At 47.2% G+C, this 22,682-nt stretch overlaps 1 protein-coding gene across 1 annotated transcript in view; it reads right to left on the bottom strand.

Annotated features, from left to right (window-relative positions):
* akap6 (A kinase (PRKA) anchor protein 6) overlaps nt 1-22,682 on the bottom strand; it is a 313,910-nt gene that overhangs the window by 66,573 nt on the left and 224,655 nt on the right. The gene's annotated exons all lie outside the window — the stretch shown is intronic.

Raw genomic sequence — 22,682 nt, 5'->3', positions numbered from 1 at the left:
ATCATCCATTACACTGGTGAAGACAGCACTGACTATGTCATCCATTACACTGGTGAACACAGCACTGACTATGTCATCCATTACACTGGTGAACACAGCACTGACTATGTCATCCATTACACTGGTGAACACAGCACTGACGATGTCATCCATTACACTGGTGAACACAGCACTGACTATGTCATCCATTACACTGGTGAACACAGCACTGACAATGTCATCCATTACACTGATGAACACAGCAGCCCCCCTGCTGCACACAAAGGCAAACAAACATTTGTATTAATACAAGTGCTGATATTTTGTGCCATAAACTGAGCATGTGTGTGTTTAACTCTGCGTCTGTAAGCAGGTCTCCATCCATTTAAATACACGTAGGTTGGAGTCATTAAAACTCGTTTTTCAAACACTCCACAAATTTCTTGTTAACAAACTATAGCTTTGGCAAGTCAGTTAGGATGTCTACTTTGTGCATGACACAAGTCATTTTTTCAATAATTGTTTATCACAATCCCAGAACAACAGCAAATGAACCTTGTGAAGATGCTGGAGGAAACAGGTACAAAAGTATCTATATCCACAGTAAAACGAGTCTGATTTCGACATAACCCGAAAGCCATAAAAAAGCCAGACTATGGTTTGCAACTGCACATGGTAACAAAGATCGTACTTTTTGGAGAAATGGCCTCTGGTCTGATGAAACAACAATAGAACTGTTTGGCCATAATTACCATCGTTATGTTTGGAGGAAAGAGGGGGAGGCTTGCAAGCCGAAGAACACCATCCCAACTGTGAAGCACGGGGGTGACAGCATCATGCTGTGGGGGTTCTTTGCTGCAGGAGGGACTGGTGCACTTCACAAAATAGATGGCATCATGAGGTAGGAAAATTATGTGGATATATTGAAGCAACAGCTCAAGACATCAGTCAGGAAGTTGCAAATGGGTCTTCCAAATGGACAATGACCCCAAGCATACTTCCAAAGTTGTGGCAAAATGGCTTAAGAACAACAAAGTCAAGGTATTGGAGTGGCCATCACAAAGCCCTGACCTCAATCCTATAGAAAATGTGTGGGCAGAACTGAAAAAGCGTGTGAGAGCAAGGAGACCTACAAACCTGACTCAGTTACACCTGCTCTGTCAGGAGGAATGGGACAAAATTCACCCAACTTATTGTGGGAAGCTTGTGGAAGGCTACCCGAAACGTTTGACCCAAGTTAAACAATTTATAGGCAATGATAAAAAATACTAATTGAGTGTATGTAGACTTCTGACCCACTAGGAATGTGATGAAAGAAATAAAAGCTGAAATAAATCAATCTCTCTACAATTATTCTGACATTTCACATTCTTAAAATAAAGTGCTCATCCTAACTGACCTAAAACAGGGAATTTTTACTAGGATTAAATGTCAGGAAATGAGTTAAATGCATTTGGCTAAGGTGTATGTAAACTTCTGACTTCAAATGTTTAAAGTACAGTAGCTACATGTCGTATGAAAAACGTCACGACAGGCCTGATTTTGTCGGTGAACTTTCCAAATGTCGACAAAACAAAATACGTTAGACGATGCGAAGAATGGCGGTGGAAATGCCTTTATGTGAAAATATTGATACAATTAACCATCACATCGAAGTAAACTTGGAGTCACTCGATGATATGTCGTGTAGTCCTCCCACTTGCGAAAGCATGCCGTTTATTGAACTACTTATGAAATATGTTCCGATGAACTTCACAGAGTGGTGAAAGTGCAAAGTGATGAGCCTGATGCTCCTTTCCCATAAATATCTAAGGTCTTATTCTGATGACATGATGATCAATAGTTGGCTTCCTTTTGAGAAATAAAAATAATCTCACTCTTTCGTCCATAATTATATCATCATGTAGGCTATACCTGCACTGTATCTGCGATCGAGCTGTTGGCTGGAGCACATGTGCCAAGACCAGACAGGACACATTTGCTAGATAATGCAACATGTTCAGTGTCAAAACCATCAGAAGTGTTGAAAATGTGATGGAAACCCATTTAACTTGTATTTTGTACTCAGTACGTGGGAGTTTAACTGTGAAATGTATGTGCACTAAGTCATCACAAACTGCCTTTTAGACACAAATACATTTGATGAAAACATCTCTGGTGGGAAAATGAGCATTTTGTTTTTATGCAGATTTTTGAATATTTGCATGAAAATCTGTCGCCAATTGGATGGAAACGTACATTGTGTTTGTGTATATACACCAACAAGGAACTTCTTCAGAGAAGGACATCAGTAATACATTCTTTCAACAGCAATGTAATTGGACAGAACTCACATTTTGTGTATATAAACTATACATATTATAGAATGGAATATGTTTAAAAACGGACATTTTCAGTTAAATTGCTGAGGAAAAGCTTACTGTAACAGTATGAAAATTGAAGCTCTTCAATCTCACTTCTTTTTGGTTAATTTCTCAGTCTTCCCTCCCGTTTCATTTTCTGCATCAGTAGCTACTTGATTCTAGTTTTCGGCTGTCAGTTATCATTACAGCCCAGTCACATTTTAATATTTTCTAACTGTCCTCAGTCCAGGAACCATTTTTCATACTTAAAAAAAATGGTGACTGTATCACACTTCCTCTAAAGTTATCCATCCCTTTCTGATGTTTAATAGCGCTACCTGTAAAAGTAAATGTGTTACTGTCTAACTATCGGGAAATGGTCCAATTTATTTGTTGACAGCAACTATTGATTTCAGGACTCTTCATGTGTTTAAAAATGGCACACCATTGATGGAAAGTCAAAACATTGCAGGAGAATAAAGTAGATAAGTGATTAAAATGCATGAGATCCAGAACTGGGAGATTAATGCTGAGAAGGATCTTTGATCAACTACACTGAATGCACTGGTGAGTTACAGCCCCCAGCCTGTGTCAACGCTAGAATAGCCAAGGTTCTGCATACCTTAAATAAAGTCGCTTTGGAAGGATCACAGGACAAAGTAATATAGTACACCTGTGCACAACATTCGAGACCACAGCTTTAAAACCTGTTAGGGATAGGGGGCAGCATTTTCACTTTGGATTAATTGCATGCCCATAGTGAACTGCATCGTACTCTGTCCTAGATGCTAATATATGCATATTAGTATTACTATTGGATAGAAAACACTCTGAAGTTTCTAAAACTGTTTGAATTATGTCTGTGAGTATAACAGAACTCATAGGGCAGGCAAATTTCCAAACAGGAAGTGGAAATTCTGGGGCTGGTCGAATTTCATGTCATCGCCTATTCACATCCAAACAAGATATGGATATGTTCGCACTTCCTACGCCTTCCACTAGATGTCAACAGTCAGTAGAACATGGAATGAAGCCTCTAGTGTGAGTATATGACCGGATCGGAGGGGAATGAGTCAGTGGTCTGGCAGAATGCCAGTTCCTGGTTGAGCACATTACTGTTGATATCGCCTGTGTTCCATGACGCTGTAGACAAAAACGAATGCTCCGGTTGGAACGTTATTGGATATATATGTAAATAACATCCCGAAGATTGATTCTCTACTTAGTTTGACCAGTTTCGACCTGGAATATAACTTTTTGAAGTATTCGTCCGAGTTCGCCTGGACCAGCGCCAGCTTTTGGACATGTGAACTAACCGTGCTAGCAAAAGCAGCTAATTACGGGTGGGGGCAAAGGAATATAACTGTGTGCTCTCAAAACAAATAGAGTCACGTGGTAAAAAGATGAGAAAAAATAATCAAGAATTCAAAACTTTAATTCATTCCACATATTAATGAGTAAGTACAAAAGACTGGAAATGTCAGCAGAAATATAGTCATACATAAACATTTCATTCTATTAAATTAAAGTTTGTTCAGAGTCTGTAATGTGTTGGACAACAGAAGTACGACTCCATGAAGTCAGTTGGATGCCTCCGTATGTAAATGAATTTATACACAGTTACATAGTTAACACATTGCCAGCCACCATGAACCAGGCACTATGAAAACTCAGTTAACATCTTAACATCATCCAAATTCCTTACAGGTCAAACATGACCACATATTAATCATAAAGATGACATTAAGTGAGAATATTCACACATTCCAGTGCTTGTAAATACTAAGCTTGTAAATCTCAATGCTTGTAAAGCCTAGCAATGGAATAACTGACAAAATAGCATGTTGTGGTGGTAGAGATTGACTCAAGAGAATCCTCTATAGGGAATATAATCTCTTTTACCAACAAAGCCAACAAATATGATAATTACTTCATCAATTTGGGGGCGGGGGGCGTTCATTGATGTCGTGCCAAGCCAACATCCTCACTATCTACAATTTTCTGTTGACAGAGTCAAAGGAGAGGAAGACGAGTTGGAGAGGAGAGGAGGAGAGAAAGCCCCTGCAGCTGATGAGAGAGAGAGAGCCCCTGCAGCTGATGAGAGAGAGAGAGCCCCTGCAGCTGATGAGAGAGAGAGAGCCCCTGCAGCTGATGAGAGAGAGAGCCCCTGCAGCTGATGAGAGAGAGAGAGCCCCTGCAGCTGACGAGAGAGGGGCTCTGTCTCCCTGATATATGGACAAGCTCCAGCCATGAAAGAACAGGAAGAAATATTCAGTGTGTTCTTTAAGAGGAAAAAGTAAACATCAAACCCTTGATTCAGATATAATTCTAGACTGTTTTTGAAAAATGGAAGCACTAAGTTGTTTAGTGGGGGTTGTGTGTGTGTGTGTGCGTGCGTGACTGAGTGATTGAGTGTGTGTGTGTAATTAAAATCACCCCAGTTGAAAAAATTCTGCTCAAACGGGTCTGGAACAAAAGGCCTTGAAACACTGTTAATTGTCACCATGGTGACCAGAAGAATAAGCCATTTTACAACTGGTATAGAAGGCTCACATTGAGCTCCCAGTGAGTCAAGAGTTTCTTTTTTTCTGCTTCTTAGTGTTAAAGAACAAGGTGCCCAGTCACTCTGGGGTCAGCTACAGACCCAGGAGAATTTCCACCGGCTGTTCCAGATTTCATCTAGCGTGGAATCTTTCTGTGTTTAATGAAAGACACACAGAAGACGAAAAAAACCTTTAAAAGAAGCAAACAAATTGGATAAACAATGTGATCATTCAGGGAACCAAGAATTCAGAGAAAAGGTTGAGTCAAGAGAAGTGTAGGATGCTATTGGCCCATACAATGTGAATTCTGACCTGTGGCCCAAGGAACCATGGGAATTCTGTCACTGGCATAACTGCAGACAGTAGTGATAACACTAGGTTAGGTGGACGGCAAGACGGAATCCTCCCCTCTCCGTCCCTCCCTCCATCATTCTGTCCAAAGAGGATGCATTACACAGATTTCCAAAGTGCTAATGAGAAACTCAAGAGGATCAATAGACAAAGAAGTGCCCAGTCAGCCCAGAGATTGGAATAGAAAAAAAGAACAGCAGGGTCTTTGATTTATTTGTGAGAAAAAAAACTTGCTAGTGGACATCTAAACTCCTTACAATAGCTTCTCGTTTGAAATTCTATGATCAGGGTCAAAATATTGTTATATTCTCTTTTTAACAACCACTCTCAGTTGGACATTTGTTGAATAATCTTCCTCCTTCCTTCTCTCGCTCGCTCTCTCTCTCCCCCCCTCTCCCTCTCTCTCTCTCTCTCCCTCCCCCTCCTCTCTCTCTCTCTCCCCCCTCTCTCCCTGTCTCTCTCTCTCTCTCTCCCCCTCCCTCCCTCCCTCTCTCTCTCCCCCTACCTCCCTCCCTCCCTCCCTCCCAACCCATAGGCAGCCCATGGCTAATGCCATTCAGTGGCAAACAAAGACAGTCTTTATCCCAGCCCTGGGTCCTAAGCTCAGCTGCATGCAGTGTGAAGGAATCTGATAGAGAGGAGAGAGCGAGAGGAGAGTGAGAGAGAGATAGATAGAAAGAGTGAGAGAGGGTGAGAACGAGGGAGGGAGGGAGAGAGAGAGAGAGAGAGAGAGAGAGAGAGAGAGAGAGAGAGAGAGAGAGAGAGAGAGAGAGAGAGAGAGAGAGAGAGAGAGAGAGAGAGAGAGAGAAGAGAGGAGAGAGGGTTCAAACCCCCAGCCCACACTGCTCCACTCCTTTCCAAGCCTGGTTGGTATTTATCTTTACCAGACAAACACAGGCAACAATGCAATCAGCCAAGACCACCATTTTTTTGTGAGGGAGAAAAAACCCAAACTTTGGATTGTTTTGCCTGGCTGGGCCTCAGTGAGAAGACCAAGAAGAAGTGCTTGGCTGGGTGGTAGGCATCGCTAAGCAGCACAGTTTGTTTAACCACAAATGTATATCCTACAGGAAAGTATAAACCAGGCAGCTGAACACACTGGGAGGGTTGACTGCCACATGTCTAGCTGAATAAAACAATAGACACACTGTAATATCGTTGCTCCACAACGTGCCATGTAGATGAATATCACACCAGCCTGAGCAGTATACATGGTACCTTTCAAGTAGATGGGAAACATTTTATATCTGCAGTGTCATTTGAAATTGGCAGAACTGTCCGAGTAAATTACATTTTTGAATAGGTTTCTTTCTTCCAGCTTATTCCATTTGAATTAACTGGGAAATCATATTACATAGCCATGCATTGTTAAATGGTCCTACGTTGCATCATCCATGATATAAATGAAATTACAAATATTTGATCTACTAATAGAAGATCATAAAACTACACTATATATACAACAGTATGTGGACACCCCTTCAAATGAGTGTATTTGGCTATTTCAGCCACACCCGTTAATGACAAGTGTATAACATCAAGCACACAGCCATGCAATCGCCATAGACAAATATTTTCAGTAGAATGGCCTTAATGAAGATCTCAGTGACTTTCAATGTGGCACCGTCATAGGATGCCACCTTTCCAACAAGTCAGTTCGTCAAATTTATGCCTTGCTAGAACTGCCCCGGTCAACTGTAAGTTCTGTTATTGTTAAGTCAAAATGTCTAGGAGCAACAACGGCTCAGCCGCGAAGTGGTAGGCCACACAAGCTCACAGAACGGGACTGCAGAGTGCTGAAGCGCGTAACAATCGTCTGTCCTCGGTTGCAACACTCACTACTGAGTTCCAAACTGTCTTCGGAAGCAACGTCAGCACAATAATTGTTTGTCAGGAGCTTGGGGAAGGCCCTTTCCTGTTTCAGCATGACAATGCCCCTGTGCACAAAGTGAGGTCCATACAGAAATGGTTTGTCGTGATTGGTGTGGAACAACCTGACTGGCCTGCACAGAGCCTTAACCTCAACCCCATCAAACACCTCTAGGATGAATTGAAATGCAGTCTGAGGCCTAATCACCCAACATCAGTGCCCGACCTCACTAATGCTCTTGTGGCTTAATGGAAGCAACTCCCTGCAGCAATGTTCCAACATCTAGTGGAATGCCTTCCCAGAAGAGTGGAGGCTGTTATAATAGCAAAGGGGGATTTACTCCGTATTAATGCCCATAATTTTGGAATGAGATGTTCGACGAGCTGGTGTCCACATACACTACATGACCAAAAGTATATATTTTTTAGTATTCCTCATTAATAATTCAATTCTAATTAAATCACCAGCGGTCTGTGCTGCGAAAGAGCAGCATTTTATATCCATGTGGAAGGTTTTCCCACAGACCCTCTCCTCTCCCAGACCTTCTCCTCTCCCAGACCCTATCCTCTCCCAGACCTTCTCCTTTCCCAGACCCTCTCCCAGACCCTCTCCTCTCCCAGACCCTATCCTATCCTAGCCCTTCTCCTCTCCCAGACCCTCTCCCAGACCCTCTATCAGACCCACTCCTCTCCCAGACCCTCTCCTCTCCCAGACTCTCTCCCAGACCCTCTCCTCTCCCAGACCCTCTCCCAGACCTTCTCCTCTCCCAGACCTTCTCCTCTCCCAGACCTTCTCCCCAGACCCTCTCCCCTAGACCTTCTCTCCTCTCCCCCAGACCCTCTCCTCTCCCAGACCTTCTCCTCTCCCAGACCTTCTCCTCTCCCAGACCTTCCCTCCTCTCTCCCAGACCCTCCCAGACCTCCATCCTCCCCAGACCCTATCCTCTCCTAGCCCTTCCCCCTCTTCCAGACCTTCTTCTCTCCCAGACCCTCTCATCTCCCAGACCTTATCCTCTCCTCCATAATCTCCCACCCTATCCTCTCCTAGCCCCTCTCATCTCCCAGACCCTCCTATCCCAGACCCCTCCCAGACCCTCCTCTCCCAGACCCTATCCTCTCCCAGACCCTATCCTCTCCCCAGACCCTAATCTCTCCCAGACCTTCTCCTCCCCAGACCCTCTCCCAATCTCCTTCCCAGACCTTCTCCTCTCCCAGACCCTCACCTCTCCCAGACCCTATCCTCCCCAGACCCTCCCCTAGCCCTTCCCCTCTTCCAGACCCTTCTCCTCTCTCCAGACCCCTATCCCAGACCCTCCTCTCCCAGACCCTATCCTCCTCTCCCAGACATTCTCTCCCCAGACCCTCTCCTCTCCCAGACCCTATCCTCTCCTAGCCCCTCTCCTCTCCCAGACCCTATCCTCTCCCAGACCCTATCCTCTCCCAGACCCTATCCTCTCCCAGACCGTATCCTCTCCCAGACCCTATCCTCTCCCAGACCATAATCTCTCCCAGACCTTCTCCTCTCCCAGACCCTCTCCTCTCCCAGACCCTATCCTCTCCTAGCCCCTCTCATCTCCCAGACCTTCTCCTCTCCCAGACCCTATCCTATCCCAGACCCTCTCCTCTCCCAGACCCTATCCTCTCCCAGACCCTATCCTCTCCCAGACCCTATCCTCTCCCAGACCCTAATCTCTCCCAGACCTTCTCCTCCCCAGACCCTATCCTCTCCTAGCCTTTCCCCTCTCCCATACCTTCTTCTCTCCCAGACCTTCTCCTCTCCCAGACCCTATCGTCTCCCAGACCCTATCCTCTCCCAGACCCTATCCTCTCCCAGACCCTATCCTCTCCCAGACCCTAATCTCTCCCAGACCTTCTCCTCTCCCAGACCCAACCTCTTCCAGAGCTTTTCCTCTCCCAGACCCTCTCCTCTCCCAGACCCTCTCCTCTCCCAGACCTTCTCCTCTCCCAGACCTTCTCCTCTCCCAGACCCTCACCTCTCGCAGACCCTCTCCTCCCCAGACCCTATCCTCTCCTAGCCCTTCCCCTCTTCCAGACCTTCTTCTCTCCCAGACCCTCTCATCTCCCAGACCTTCTCCTCTCCCAGACCTCCCTCTCCCAGACCCTATCCTCTCCCAGACCCTATCCTCTCCCAGACCCTATCCTCTCCCAGACCCTAATCTCTCCCAGACATTCTCCTCTCCCAGACCCTAGACCCTATCCTCTCCCAGACCCTCCAAGACCCTCCTCTCCCAGACCCTCTCCCCCTCTCCTCTCCCAGACCCTATCCTCTCCCAGACCCTATCCTCTCCCAGACCCTAGCCTCTCCCAGACCCTAATCTCTCCCAGACCTTCTCCTCCCCAGACCCTATCCTCTCCTAGCCCTTCCCCTCTCCCATACCTTCTTCTCTCCCAGACCTTCTCCTCTCCCAGACCCTATCGTCTCCCAGACCCTATCGTCTCCCAGACCCTCTCCTCTCCCAGACCCTAATCTCTCCCAGACCCTAATCTCTCCCAGACCTTCTCCTCTCCCAGACCCAACCTCTTCCAGACCTTTTCCTCTCCCAGACCCTATCTTCTCCCAGACCTCCTCTCCCAGACCTTCTCCTCTCCCAGACCCTATCCTCTCCCAGACCCCATCCTCTCCCAGACCCTATCCTCTCCCAGACCCCAGCCTCTCCCAGACCCTAATCTCTCCCAGACCTTCTCCTCTTCCAGACCCAACCTCTTCCAGACCTTCTCCTCTCCCAGACCCTATCTTCTCCCAGACCCTCTCCTCTCCCAGACCCTATCCTCTCCCAGACCCTATCCTCTCCCAGACTCTCTCCTCTCCCAGACCTTCTCCTCTCCCAGACCCTCTCCTCTCCCAGACCCTATCCTCTCATAGCCCTTCTCCTCTCCCAGACCCTTTCCTCTCCCAGACCCTATCCTCTCCTAGCCCTTCTCCTCTCCCAGACCCTTCTCCTCTCCCAGACCCTTTCCTCTCCCAGACCCTCTCCTCTCCTAGCCCTTCTCCTCTCCCAGACCCCATCCTCGCCCAGACCCTATCCTCTCCCAGACCCTATCCTCTCCCAGACCCTAATCTCTCCCAGACCTTTTCCTCTCCCAGACCCTCTCCTCTCCCAGACCCTATCCTCTCCTAGCCCCTCACCTCTCCCAGACCTTCTCCTCTCCCAGACCCTATCCTCTCCCAGACTCTATCCTCTCCCAGACCGTATCCTCTCCCAGACCCTATCCTCTCCCAGACCCTAATCTCTCCCAGACCTTCTCCTCTCCCAGACCCTCTCCTCTCCCAGACCCTATCCTCTCCTAGCCCCTCTCATCTCCCAGACCTTCTCCTCTCCCAGACCCTATCCTATCCCAGACCCTCTCCTCTCCCAGACCCTCTCCTCTCCCAGACCCTATCCTCTCCCAGACCCTAATCTCTCCCAGACCTTCTCCTCTCCCAGACCCTCTCCTCCCCAGACCCTATCCTCTCCTAGCCCTTCCCCTCTCCCATACCTTCTTCTCTCCCAGACCTTCTCCTCTCCCAGACCCTATCGTCTCCCAGACCCTTTCCTCTCCCAGACCCTATCCTCCTCCAGACCCTCTCCTCTCCCAGACCCCAATCTCTCCCAGACCTTCTCCTCTCCCAGACCCAACCTCTTCCAGAGCTTTTCCTCTCCCAGACCCTATCTTCTCCCAGACCTTATCCTCTCCCAGACCTTATCCTCTCCCAGACCCTATCGTCTCCCAGACCCTCTCCTCTCCCAGACCCTATCCTCTCCCAGACCCCATCCTCTCCCAGACCCTATCCTCTCCCAGACCCCAGCCTCTCCCAGACCCTAATCTCTCCCAGACCTTCTCCTCTCCCAGACCCAACCTCTTCCAGACCTTCTCCTCTCCCAGACCCTATCTTCTCCCAGACCCTCTCCTCTCCCAGACCCTATCCTCTCCCAGACCCTATCCTCTCCCAGACTCTCTCCTCTCCCAGACCTTCTCCTCTCCCAGACCTTCTCCTCCCACAGACCCTATCCTCTCCTAGCCCTTCTCCTCTCCCAGACCTTCTCCTCTCCCAGACCCTTTCCTCTCCCAGACCCTATCCTCTCCTAGCCCTTCTCCTCTCCCAGACCCTTCTCCTCTCCCAGACCCTTTCCTATCCCAGACCCTCTCCTCTCCTAGCCCTTCTCCTCTCCCAGACCCCATCCTCTCCCAGATCCTATCCTCTCCCAGACCCTATCCTCTCCCAGACCCTATCCTCTCCCAGACCCTCTCCTCTCCCAGACCTTCTCCTCTCCCAGACCTTCTCCTCTCCCAAACCCTCTCCTCTCCCCTTCTCCTCTCCCAGACCCTTCTCCTCTCCCAGACCCTTTCCTATCCCAGACCCTCTCCTCTCCTAGCCCTTCTCCTCTCCCAGACCCCATCCTCTCCCAGATCCTATCCTCTCCCAGACCCTATCCTCTCCCAGACCCTATCCTCTCACAGACCCTCTCCTCTCCCAGACCTTCTCCTCTCCCAGACCCTCTCCTCTCCCAGACCCTATCCTCTCCCAGACCCCATCCTCTCCCAGACCCTATCCTCTCCCAGACCCCAGCCTCTCCCAGACCCTAATCTCTCCCAGACCTTCTCCTCTCCCAGACCCAACCTCTTCCAGACCTTCTCCTCTCCCAGACCCTATCTTCTCCCAGACCCTCTCCTCTCCCAGACCCTATCCTCTCCCAGACCCTATCCTCTCCCAGACTCTCTCCTCTCCCAGACCTTCTCCTCTCCCAGACCTTCTCCTCCCACAGACCCTATCCTCTCCTAGCCCTTCTCCTCTCCCAGACCTTCTCCTCTCCCAGACCCTTTCCTCTCCCAGACCCTATCCTCTCCTAGCCCTTCTCCTCTCCCAGACCCTTCTCCTCTCCCAGACCCTTTCCTATCCCAGACCCTCTCCTCTCCTAGCCCTTCTCCTCTCCCAGACCCCATCCTCTCCCAGATCCTATCCTCTCCCAGACCCTATCCTCTCCCAGACCCTATCCTCTCACAGACCCTCTCCTCTCCCAGACCTTCTCCTCTCCCAGACCTTCTCCTCTCCCAAACCCTCTCCTCGCCCAGACCCTCTCCTCTCCCAGACCCTCTCCTCTCCCAGACCCCCTCCTCTCTGACCATTGGGGCTGACTTATTGTGACTGATGAGCAGGAATGATGGAGATTAATTTAGACCCTATGGATGGAGGGATTAAATCGAGATCCTCAACAGTCCTCTTTCTATACGCCTTGTATATACGCCTTTCTATACGCCTTGCGTCCTCCCTGAAAAAGACTAGCCTCGTAAATAGGCCGAGGAGCTCCCTCTCTCTGATGCAGGGCAGCACCCAGTGGCTCCTATGTCACTGTAATACAAGAAAAAGTTTACTTTGAAGATGAGGACGATGGAGAGAGAGAGAGAGAGAGAGAGAGAGAGAGAGAGAGAGAGAGAGAGAGAGAGAGAGAGAGAGAGAGAGAGAGGACGGATAAAAATCCCTCCCTCCTTTTTCTCTCTCTCTTAATGTCTCAGTCCAAACGAAGCATTTCTTAGCAGACAATTAAGTGTTCATTTTTAAAGATAATTAAAAAGCCTTCCTTGGAGCGGCTATGAGCACGGCTGACTGAAAATAGTTCAATTCCTCCTCCAAGCCCTGTCCGTCCACGGTGGAGGAGAGAAAGAGAGAGAGAGAGTGGGTGAACTGAATGAAAAAAAGCCAAGGGAAATAAGTGGGGGGGGGGAGACGATCACTATGAATGAGAACAGATCACTATGAATGAGAACAGATCAACTATGAATAAAAACAGCTCATAATAATGGCCGGAACAGAGCAAATGGAATGGCATTAAACACCTAGAAACCATGTGTTTGATACCATTCCACTGATTCCACTCCAGTCATTACCACAAGCCCGTCCTCCCGAATGAAGGTGCCACCAACCTCCTGTGGTCTACTCACTTCTCATATAGTTACTGATGCATCTAGACTCATAGGAAGAAACATGCTTCAGCTAACGGAGAAATAGGTCTAGAACTCCCTCCATGCATGGAAACCCCTGAACAGTTAGAATCAAAATCACTAATGCCTTATTTTTCTGTCTGATGTCTGGCAGAACAAAACCTTCCAAACGCACCCCCAACATCCCCCAGGACCAGAGGAAATCCTGGTTAATATAACAACGTTGAACAAAAAAATCTTTACATTGCGGGTACTTGACCCTGGTTGTGTTATACTCAATATTTCTCCTCAATCTTAGTGAGTGTCTTTGAATTGCTGCTAGAGCTGTTTCTACACATTTTGTAAAACAGCAGGTGAGACACACATTCAAACTGAAACTCTCTCACTCACTCTCTCACAATCCCAATCAACCTAGAGTATTACCATTTCCAAGCCTGATGCTTTCATGTGGGAACTTAAAGTGATCTAACATTTCAATAAGTATTTTTTAGAAGGGTATTTAAAAAAATAAAAAAAGTATTTTTTTTAGAAATAAAGAAAAACACATTTCGACAATGACATTGTAAATTAGGATAGGCTCATAGCTCTGTGTTATTTCTGTGTTCTGAGGCATGGAAATGTAAATCTGTCATTAATTAAGGATATTTTTCTTCTTCGTTCTCTGGCTTGGTATTCATTTCTCTCTGTGTGTGTGTCTGACTGTCAGGTTGGCTGGAGCTTACCTAAATAGATGACAGAGTCTGCATCCCAAATGGCTCCCTATCCCTATATAGTGCACGACATTTGACCAAAGCCCTGGTCAAAAGTAGTGTACTACATAGGGAATCAAGTGCCATCTGATTAGGATGTCATTCCTAATGACTTGGTGGCTAACAAAGACTACAATAAATGTGTTGATATTTAAATCTACAGGAAAAAGTCACCTTGTCGCTATCTGTTTCTAAGCTACATGGTTAGTTTGTACATGTTGTTTGTGACTACGTTGCATTGGGGAGGGGCTGCATCTACGAATAGAGAGAGAGAGATTATAGAAACTACAGTGTGGCGCACATAGCAGGATGGTGTTTGACTGTCTGTGGCTGGCTGGCTGCGGACTTGGAGGCCTTGCCTGGACGTTTTGGCGTTGAAAGGAGAAAACTACAACCATGTTGTTTGCCTTGCCATTCAGAGGAGCAAACCGTTTTCTTCAGAAAGAGAAATAAATGTGGGACAAAATTACATCACTACATCAAAATGCCATTACAATTGTCCTTCAGCCTAAAAGCAACCTTAAATCAACCAAACCATCTGTAATTTGTCTTCCTAATAAGTCAGCACTAAACCCGTCACGGTGCGTTCCCCTCCCTCCCTCTCCCTCCCTTTCCCTCTCCCTCTCCCTCCCTTTCCCTCTCCCTCCCTTTCCCTCTCCCTCTCCCACTGCCTCCCTTTCCCTCTCCCTCTCCCTCCCTTTCCCTCTCCCTCTGCCTCCATCTCCATCTCCCTCCCTTTCCCTCTCCCTCCCTTTCCCTCTCCCTCTCCCCCCTTTCCCTCTCCCTCCCTTTCCCTCTCCCTCCCTTTCCCTCTCCCTCTCCCTCTCCCTCTCCCTCTCCCTCTCCCTCCCTCTCCCTCTCCCTCTCCCTCCCTTTCCCTTTCCCTTTCCCTTTCCCTCTCCCTCTCCCTCTGCCTCCCTTTCCCTCTCCCACTACCTCTCCCTCCCTTTCCCTCTCCCTCTCCCCCTCTCCCTCTCCCTCTCCCTCTCCCTCTCCCTCTCCCTCTCCCTCTCCCTCTCCCTCTCCCTCTCCCTCCCTTTCCCTCTCCCTCCCTTTCCCTCTCCCTCTGCCTCCCTTTCCCTCTGCCAGTATTTGCTAACAATTAGAGCAGCAAGCACATCCCCCCAACATTGCTTTCATGCTGTATGAGTAATCTTTGCAAAGTTCCCACAGTGCTTCTTCTGGATGAAATGCTAATTCTGCTCTATCGCCTAGCTACGGGGAAATCCTATTTTTTCAATGGGCTAACGGGGTGAAAGAGAGGAGGAGAGTGAAAGTGAAGAGAGAGGTAGAGAGAGGGATATGAGAGGGAGGTGGTTGAAAGAAAGAACAAGAATGAGAGAGGAAGTAGAGGAGGAAGAGGAGAGAGAGGACAAAAGAGACACAGGGAGAGGTGAAAGAAAGATAGATAGAGAGAGAAAGAGAGGGGACAGGGGAAAGAGGGAAGAGAGGGGTAAAGACATGGATAGGAAATAAGCTTCTACTAGGTTTCAGAGTCATGGCCATGAAAAGTAAAGACAGGCTCAGGGATTCCCTGGGTATCCCTGTTTAAACAAGTACACGAGAGCTCTGTCGAGCCTGGGTATCCCTGTATATACAAGTACACTAGAGTTCTGTCTAGCCTGGGTATCCCTGTATATACACGTACACTAGAGTTCTGTCTAGACTGGGCATCCCTGTTTAAACAAGTACACTAGATCTCTGTCGAGCCTGGGTATCCCTGTATATACAAGTACACTAGAGTTCTGTCTAGCCTGGTTATCCCTGTATATACAAGTACACTAGAGTTCTGTCTAGCCTGGGTATCCCTGTTTAAACAAGTACACTAGAGTTCTGTCTAGCCTGGGTATCCCTGTATATACACATACACTAGAGTTCTGTCTAGCCTGGGTATCCCTGTTTATACAAGTACACTAGAGTTCTGTCTAGCCTGGGTATCCCTGTATATACATGTACACTAGAGTTCTGTCTAGCCTGGGTATCCCTGTTTAAACAAGTACACTAGAGTTCTGTCAAGCCTGGGTACCCCTGTATATACAAGTACACTAGAGCTCCGTCTAGCCTGGGTATCCCTGTTTAAACAAGTACACTAGAGTTCTGTCTAGCCTGAGTATACCTGTTTAAACAAGTACACTAGAGTTCTGTCTAGTTTGGGAATCCCTGTATATACAAGTACACTAGAGTTCTGTCTAGCCTGGGTATCCCGGTATATACATGTACACTAGAGCTCTGTCGAGCCTGGGTATCCCTGTTTAAACAAGTACACTAGAGCTCTGTCTAGCCTGGGTATCCCTGTATATACAAGTACACTAGAGCTCTGTCTAGCCTGGGTATCCCTGTTTAAACAAGTACACTAGAGTTCTGTCTAGCCTGAGTATACCTGTTTAAACAAGTACACTAGAGTTCTGTCAAGCCTGGGTACCCCTGTATATACAAGTACACTAGAGCTCCGTCTAGCCTGGGTATCCCTGTTTAAACAAGTACACTAGAGTTCTGTCTAACCTGAGTATCCCTGTTTAAACAAGTACACTAGAGCTCTGTCTAGCCTGGGTATCCCTGTATATACAAATACACTAGAGTTCTGTCTAGCTTGGGTATCCCTGTATATACAAGTACACTAGAGTTCTGTCTAGCCTGCGTATCCCTGTTTAAACAAGTACACTAGAGTTCTGTCTAGCCTGGGTATCCCTGTATATAAAAGTACACTAGAGTTCTGTCTAGCCTGGGTATCCATGTTTAAACAAGTACACTAGAGCTCTGTCTAGCCTGGGTATCCCTGAATATACAAGTACACTAGAGCTCTGTCTAGCCTGGGTATCCCTGTACATACAAGTACACTAGAGTTCTGTCTAGCCTGGGTATCCCTGTTTAAACAAGTACACTAGAGCTCTGTCTAGCCTGGGTATCCCTGTATATACAAGTACACTAGAGTTCTGTCTAGCCTGAGTATCCCTGTATATACACATACACTACAGTTCTGTCTAGCCTGGGTATCCCTGTTTAAACAAGTACACTAGAGCTCTGTCTAGCCTGAGTATCTCTGTATATAGAAGTACACTAGAGCTCTGTCTAGCCTGGGTATCCCTGTATATACAAGTACACTAGAGCTCTGTCTAGCCTGGGTATCCCTGTTTAAACAAGTACACTAGAGCTCTGTCTAGCCTGAGTATCTCTGTATATAGAAGTACACTAGAGCTCTGTCTAGCCTGGGTATCCCTGTATATACAAGTACACTAGAGCTCTGTCTAGCCTGGGTATCCCTGTATATACAAGTACACTAGAGTTCCGTCTAGCCTGGGTATCCCTGTATATACAACTACACTAGAGCTCTGTCTAGCCTGGGTATCCCTGTTTAAACAAGTACACTAGAGCTCTGTCTAGCTTGGGTATCCCTGTTTAAACAAGTACACTAGAGTTCTGTCTAACCTGGGTATCCCTGTATATACAAGTACACTAGAGTTCTGTCTAGCCTGAGTATCCCTGTATATACACATACACTACAGTTCTGTCTAGCCTGGGTATCCCTGTTTAAACAAGTACACTAGAGTTCTGTCTAGCCTGGGTATCCCGGTATATACATGTACACTAGAGCTCTGTCGAGCCTGGGTATCCCTGTTTAAACAAGTACACTAGAGCTCTGTCTAGCCTGAGTATCTCTGTATATAGAAGTACACTAGAGCTCTGTCTAGCCTGGGTATCCCTGTATATACAAGTACACTAGAGCTCTGTCTAGCCTGGGTATCCCTGTTTAAACAAGTACACTAGAGCTCTGTCTAGCCTGAGTATCTCTGTATATAGAAGTACACTAGAGCTCTGTCATGCCTGGGTATCCCTGTATATACAAGTACACTAGAGCTCTGTCTAACCTGGGTATCCCTGTATATACAAGTACACTAGAGTTCCGTCTAGCCTGGGTATCCCTGTATATACAACTACACTAGAGCTCTGTCTAGCCTGGTTATCCCTGTCTCAACTGAAGCTAGCCAGCTAACTACCAGCTATCAGTCAGCAAACCATTGCTAGCGGTCTTCAGCTAACCGGTCATCAGCTAACATTTAGCTCGGAAAGCTCTCGCCAGTTCGAACAACGCGACTCTAACCAGAGCATAACGGACCTATTCTTTTTTTATCCCCGGATTCCCACCGCAAACGGAACATTTTCAGCTGGATCTTCACAACTAGCTATCTAGCTTACCGCAACCCCGAATGATTACACCTGGCTAGCGTTTCCACCCACTTAGCTGGAAGCTAGCCCGGCCAGAGCTCCTGTGCTACCACCGAAGCATACTCCTGGGCTACAATATCCGGACCCACGACCGGTCTATCGATGTCACAGCATGAAGAGGAATGTACAGACTCACCCCATCGCGACGTCCCCCAAAGGCTAACTTTCTAGCCCTTGCTAGCTCCTTGCTTGCTAATTCGGCCTGCTAACTGCTAGCTTGTTTAGCCCCGGTTCGCTAACTGCTACCTTGTTTAGCCCCGGTCCGCTAACTGCTACCTTGTTTAGCCCCGGCCTACTAACTGTTAGCTTGTTAGCACAGGCCTGCTAACCGTCTGAATCGCCGCGTCCCAAACACTCACTGGACCCATATTTACTTACTATCTCTTTTCGATTTTTAATTTGTTTATACCTTCCGGTAACCTGCATCACCCAATGTGATACGGAATCGCTATTATTTTTCAAACACACTCAAGAACCTCCAGAAGCTAACCAGCTAACTAGCTACAAGCTATTTAGTCAGTGTTAGCCACTGCTAGCAGCTTTTACCTTTTACCTTCTGCACAGCCAGACAGTTTTTTAAACCCGGATAACACTCGCCAGTCCAGCTTCCCTGCCCCATCCACCGCTGCCCCCTGGACACTGATCACTTGGCTACATAGCTGATGCATGCTGGACTGTCCATTAATCACGGTACTCCATTCTGCTTGTTTATGTTTTATCTGTTGGCCCCAGCCGCACTCAGGCTTTGTGTGTAGTTAATCCGACCCTCCATGCCTAGTCAACACCATTTTACCTGCTGTTGTTGTGCTAGCGGATTAGCTGTTGTTGTCTCACCTACTGTTTTAGCTATTGTTTTAGCTAGCTCTCACAATTCAACACCTGTGATTACTGTATGCCTCGCTGTATGTCTCTCTCAAATGTCAATATGCCTTGTATACTGTTGTTCAAGTTAGTTATCATTGTTTTAGTTTACAATGGAGCCCCTAGTTCCACTCTTCATACCCCTGATACCTCCTTTGTCCCACCTCCCACACATGCGGTGACCTCACCTATTCCAACCAGCATGTCCAGAGATACAACCTCTCTCATCATCACCCAGTGCCTGGGCTTACCTCTGCTGTACCCGCACCCCACCATACCCCTGTCTGCGCATTATGCCCTGAATATTTTCTACCATGCCCAGAATTCTGCTCCTTTTATTCTCTGTCCCCAACACTCTAGGCGACCAGTTTTGATAGCCTTTAGCCACACCCTCATACTACTCCTCCTCTGTTCCGCGGGTGATGTGGAGGTAAACCCAGGCCCTGCATGTCCCCAGGCACCCTCATTTGTTGACTTTTGGGATCGAAAAAGCCTTGGTTTCATGCATGTCAACATCAGAAGCCTCCTCCCTAAGTTTGTTTTACTCACTGCTTTAGCACACTCTGCTAACCCTGATGTCATTGCCGTGTCTGAATCCTGGCTCAGGAAGACCACCAAAAATTCTGAGATTTCCATACCCAACTATAACATCTTCTGTCAAGATAGAACTGCCAAAGGGGGAGCAGTTGCAGTCTACTGCAGAGATAGCCTGCAAAGTAATGTCATACTTTCCAGGTCCATACCCAAACAGTTCGAACTACTAATTTTGAAAATTACTCTCTCCAGAAATAAGTCTCTCACTGTTGCCGCCTGCTACCGACCCCCCTCAGCTCCCAGCTGTGCCCTGGACACCATTTGTGAATTGATCGCCCCCCATCTAGCTTCAGAGTTTGTTCTGTTAGGTGACCTAAACTGGGATATGCTTAACACCCCGGCAGTCCTACAATCTAAGCTAGATGCCCTCAATCTCACACAAATCATCAAGGAACCCACCAGGTACAACCCTAAATCTGTAAACAAGGGCACCCTCATAGACGTCATCCTGACCAACTGGCCCTCCAAATACACCTCCGCTGTCTTCAACTAGGATCTCAGGGATCACTGCCTCATTGCCTGTATCCGCTACGGAGCCGCAGTCAAATGACCACCCCTCATTACTGTCAAACGCTCCCTAAAACACTTCTGTGAGAGGTCCTTTCTAATCGACCTGGCCCGGGTATCCTGGAAGGACATTGACCTCATCCCGTCAGTTGAGGATGCCTGGTCATTCATTAAAAGTATCTTCCTCACCATTTTAGATAAGCATGCTCCGTTCAAAAAATGCAGAACTAAGAACAGATGTAGCCCTTGGTTCACTCCAGACCTGTCTGCCCTCGACCAGCACAAAAACATCCTGTGGCGGACTGCAATAGCATCAAATAGTCCCCGCGATATGCAACTGTTCAGGGAAGTCAGGAACCAATACACGCAGTCAGTCAGGAAAGCTAAGGCCAGCTTCTTCAGGCAGAAGTTTGCATCCTGTAGCTCCAAATCCAAAAAGTTCGGAGACACTGTGAAGTCCATGGAGAACAAGAGCACCTCCTCCCAGCTGCCCATTGCACTGAGACTAGGTAACACGGTCACGACCGATAAATCCATGATTATCGAAAACTTCAACAAGCATTTCTCAACGGCTGGCCATGCCTTCCGCCTGGCTACTCCAACCTCGGCCAACAACTCCGCCCCCCCCCCGCAGCTACTCGCCCAAGCCTCTCCAGGTTCTCCTTTACCCAAATCCAGATTGCAGATGTTCCGAAAGAGCTGCAAAATCTGGACCCGTACAAATTAACTGGGCTTGACAATCTGGACCCTCTACTTCTGAAACTATCCGCCGCCATTGTCGCAACCCCTATTAACCGCCTGTTCAACCTCTCTTTCATATTGTCTGAGATCCCCAAGGATTGGAAAGCTGCCGCAGTCATCCCCCTCTTCAAAGAGGGAGACACCATGGACCCAAACTATTACAGACCTATATCCATCCTGCCCTGCCTATCTAAGGTCTTCGAAAGCCAAGTCAACAAACAGGTCACTGACCATCTCGAATCCCACTGTACCTTCTCCGCTGTGCAATCTGGTTTCCGAGCCGGTCACGGGTGCACCTCAGCCACGCTCAAGGTACTAAACGATATCATAACCGCCATCGATAAAAGACAGTACTGTGCAGCCGTCTTCATCGACCTTGCCAAGGCTTTAGACTCTGGCAATCACCATATTCTTATCGGCAGACTCAGTAGCCTCGGTTTTTCGGATGACTGCCTTGCCTGGTTCACCAATTACTTTGCAGACAGAGTTCAGTGTGTCAAATCGGAGGGCATGCTGTCCGGTCCTCTGGCAGTCTCTGTGGGGGTGCCACAGGGTTCAATCCTCGGGCCGACTCTTTTCTCTGTATATATCAATGATGTTTCTCTTGCTGCGGGCGATTCCCTGATCCACCTCTACGCAGACTACACCATTCTATATACTTCCGGCCCGTCCTTGGACACTGTGCTATCTAACCTCCAACCGAGCTTCAATGCCATACAACACTCCTTCCGTGGCCTCCAACTGCTCTTAAACGCTAGTAAAACCAAATGCATGCTTTTCAACCATTCGCTGCCTGCACCCGCACGCCTGACCAGCATCACCACCCTGGATGGTTCCGACCTTGAATATGTGGACATCTATAAGTATCTATAAGTACCTAGGTGTCTGGCTAGACTGTAAACTCTCCTTCCAGACTCATATCCTTCCGCCTTTCGTTCCAGTTCTCTGCTGCCTGTGACTGGAACAAATTGCAAAAATCGCTGAAGTTGGAGACTTTTATCTCCCTCACCAACTTCAAACATCTGCTATCTGAGCAGCTCACCGATCGCTGCAGCTGTACATAGTCTATCGGTAAATAGCCCACCCATTTTTACCTACCTCTTCCCCATACTGTTTTTATTTATTTACTTTTCTGCTCTTTTGCACACCAATATCTCTACCTGTACATGACCATCTGATCATTTATCACTCCAGTGTTAATCTGCAAAATTGTAATTATTCGCCTACCTCCTCATGCCTTTTGCACACAATGTATATAGACTCAACTTTTTTTCTACTGTGTTATTGATTTGTTAATTGTTTACTCCATGTGTAACTCTGTGTTGTTTGTTCACACTGCTATGCTTTATCTTGGCCAGGTCGCAGTTGCAAATGAGAACTTGTTCTCAACTAGCCTACCTGGTTAAATAAAGGTGTTCTCAACTAGTCTACCTGGTTAAATAAAGGTGTTCTCAACTAGCCTACCTGCTTAAATAAAGGTGTTCTCAACTAGCCTACCTGGTTAAATAAAGGTGTTCTCAACTAGTCTACCTGGTTAAATAAAGGTGTTCTCAACTAGCCTACCTGGTTAAATAAAGGTGTTCTCAACTAGTCTACCTGGTTAAATAAAGGTGTTCTCAACTAGTCTACCTGGTTAAATAAAGGTGTTCTCAACTAGCCTACCTGCTTAAATAAAGGTGTTCTCAACTAGCCTACCTGCTTAAATAAAGGTGTTCTCAACTAGTCTACCTGGTTAAATAAAGGTGTTCTCAACTAGTCTACCTGGTTAAATAAAGGTGTTCTCAACTAGTCTACCTGGTTAAATAAAGGTGTTCTCAACTAGCCTACCTGCTTAAATAAAGGTGTTCTCAACTAGCCTACCTGCTTAAATAAAGGTGTTCTCAACTAGCCTACCTGCTTAAATAAAGGTGTTCTCAACTAGCCTACCTGCTTAAATAAAGGTGAAATAAATAAATACAAATAAACAAGTACACTAGAGTTCT

This window comes from Oncorhynchus gorbuscha, linkage group LG10 (genome assembly GCF_021184085.1).
Source record: "Oncorhynchus gorbuscha isolate QuinsamMale2020 ecotype Even-year linkage group LG10, OgorEven_v1.0, whole genome shotgun sequence".
NCBI lineage: Eukaryota > Metazoa > Chordata > Actinopteri > Salmoniformes > Salmonidae > Oncorhynchus > Oncorhynchus gorbuscha.
The sequence above is the reverse complement of the archived record's forward strand: the minus strand, read 5'-3'. Positions and strand labels throughout refer to the sequence as shown.